The sequence below is a fragment of the Lipotes vexillifer genome, unplaced genomic scaffold (assembly GCF_000442215.2).
Source record: "Lipotes vexillifer unplaced genomic scaffold, Lipotes_vexillifer_v1.1 scaffold353, whole genome shotgun sequence".
In the NCBI taxonomy this organism is placed as follows: Eukaryota; Metazoa; Chordata; class Mammalia; order Artiodactyla; family Lipotidae; genus Lipotes; species Lipotes vexillifer.
This window is the reverse complement of record NW_006786914.1, coordinates 690,646-693,560: the sequence shown is the minus strand read 5'-3', so window position 1 is coordinate 693,560 and position 2,915 is coordinate 690,646.

The following is a 2,915-nucleotide window of genomic DNA, read 5'->3' as shown; positions in this document are numbered from 1 at the left end:
GGTTGATTTGTTACCCTTTCTGAAGTGTGAATTGTAATTGATACGCAGTAGAAAGTCTCTAAATTGGGAGTTCCCTAGTGGCACAGTGGTTAAGAATCCACCTGCCAATGCAGGGGACATAGGTTTGAGCCCTGGTCTGGGAAGATCCCACATGCCACACAGCAACTAAGCCCATGAACCACAATGGCTGAGCCCACGTGCCACAACTACTGAGGCCTGCATGCCTAGAGCCCATGATCTACAAAAAGAGAAACGACTGCAATGAGAAGCCCACACACTGCAACAGAGTGGCCCTCACTCGACACAATTAGAGATAGACCGCACGCAGCAATGAAGACCCAATACAGCCAATGATAAATAAATAAATTTATTTAAAAAAAAAAGTTTCTCCTGTAAAAGAAAGGAATGTCTCTAAATTGAGAACATGACTGAATGACATTAACTTCACACAATCTGCTTTCTTACATTCTTTTAGTATTAGCTGTGGTGCCTCAGACATTGTCAGGGTAAAAATGGTTCACTATTTTCTCCCCACTTATAAAGCTGGAATTAATGGATGCTGTGCTGGTTTACAAAACCTCTCTTGCACTCAACTATCTCGAGGGGAAACTGAGAATTTCGAAGACGGATAATACGAATCTCAAGTGCCGACTATAAACACTTGACTGAAATATCAAAAAACCTTCATGAAACATATATTTTAAAAAGGAAGCCAGTGGCAAGGAGAACTGATGGGAAGTGGTCTAAAGGAAAGAATGGAATGAAAGAAAAAGCAAGTATTTATTCATCACTTACAGTATACCAGGCACTGTGCTTTGTACTAAACACATCATTACATTAATCGTCTCAACACCAATATAAAATAACTATTGTCACATTCCTCTTCAAAAAGGAAATATCAGGTCCAGAAAGGTAAAATAAGTTGCTTATGATCACACAATAACTCAATGTAAGGGCAGGAAACAAAGGTCTGATGGCCTAGGTTCCAAATCCCAAGCAGTTTTATTTTCTCCTTCTCCCTCAGTTATCAATAATTATATATTTTAGTAAGATATATATTTTATCTCCATAGTTTTACTGTGAAGAAAAGATAGTAAAACAAAATAATAATGTAGGTAAAATAAAGTTATTGACCTGGCAAGTCACTGTCACATGGCTATTCATTACACCTAATAGCTCCCTCCGACACCAGTTTTTTTGACATTTGTTGAAGCAGACTTAGCCATTTATCTTGTGTCCCTCTTCTCCATCCCTCTCTGCCCCAGGATAGCTTCCCTCTACTTCCCTTTAACTTTAAAATGTACTTGAGCCTTATAAACAATACATTTTCAATCTAGTCCCTCAATAGAGAAATAATTTGACATAGACTGAAAAATAACAGAAGAGTTTTGTTTTTATTACATAAAGTAAAATGAGACTGATATTTAATAGACTATTTGAGCAAAAATTAGTTTGTCTGATGTTTTTTCACCAGCATTCCTTGACTCTCTTCAATTGTTTACATATCTAGTCACTTTATGGGTTATTTTACATTTATTTTTCACCTGAAACAGGGATAACTTGTGTCCCTCTATCACAGCCTTCTATGCCTCCTTGGTCTCAGACACAGGAATTGACTTGAAAAGCACAGTTCTGAAATAAATCAGACCTATCCATAATGCCCATTAATGCTGTGTCCTCAGCCAGACAGCATCATTTATAACCCTGAGAGTGAGGCTGGAACAGCTCCATATCTACAGCTTCAGCTCACCACTTTATGCAGCCAGAGCCAATGACTCAGGCAGTCAGAAATCTCACAAGGAGCAGTAAACACACACTCACACACACAGAAAAAAGAGATGTAGATAGAGGTGTTCATATAATGAGAATCAGATCAATGAGGGTATAATCAACTTGAGAAATAAAAATCCAGGAAAACAATTAGGTCAAGTCATGATTTAGTGTTTGAAGGAGAAGAGAGAAACAAAATGTTTCATAAGATTTTGGTGGCAAATTCTTTTATTTTTTTTTAAATTATTTATTTATTTTGGCTGTGTTGGGTCTTTGTTGTTATGCATGGGCTTTCACTAATTGCGGCAAGCAGGGGGTACTCTTTGTTGCAGTGTGTGGGCTTCTCACTGAAGTGGCTGCTCTTGCCGTGGAGCATGGGCTGTAGGTGCACGGGCTACAATAGTTGTGGTGCGTGGGCTCAGTAGTTGTGGACTTCCCAGACCAGGGATCGAACCCATGTCCCCTGCATTGGCAGGCAGATTCTTAACCACTGTGCCACCAGGGAAGTCTGGTGGCAAATTCTTAAAGAGGCCTTTGCTTCCTCATACCATTTGGACTCAGCATGTACATTTACACCAAATTCTTACCCAACTAGGTGTTTGTACAAAATGAATCTTTGATAAAATTGTGTCAAATTAATAAAGGGGAGTGATATGTCACTGGGTGTTCATTGGCTAGTTAGCCCTTGAGAGATTTAACACAGAGAGGGAGTGTTGAGTGAGAGAAGCCTTAACTTATCCCTTAAGGAAAGTATCTGATGGAAATTAATGGCTATAAATAATGAAATGAAAAATTAAGAAGGATTTGTTAAGGCATGAAAGTGGGGGCAAAGCTGTGGAAGTTTTAATTACATCTGACTAGACATCTACTACCATCTTCAGAGAAAACTCTTTCTCAACAGACTCTACTGATTTTTGATGTTCTGATTTCTTGGTAAAGATTTAAGCCTTCAGATGAAAGGGGTCTGGCAGAAGCTGAGCAAAAGTAAAAGAGACACTCACATCTAAATTTATTCTGGTGAAACTTTTGAATCTCAACTATGATGCAAATAAAATCTTTAAAGTTTCCAGAAAGAAAAGATAAAACCTACAGCAAAAACTACTTACTTACAATGGACTGAGACTCAGACCATCTTTGCAACAGAA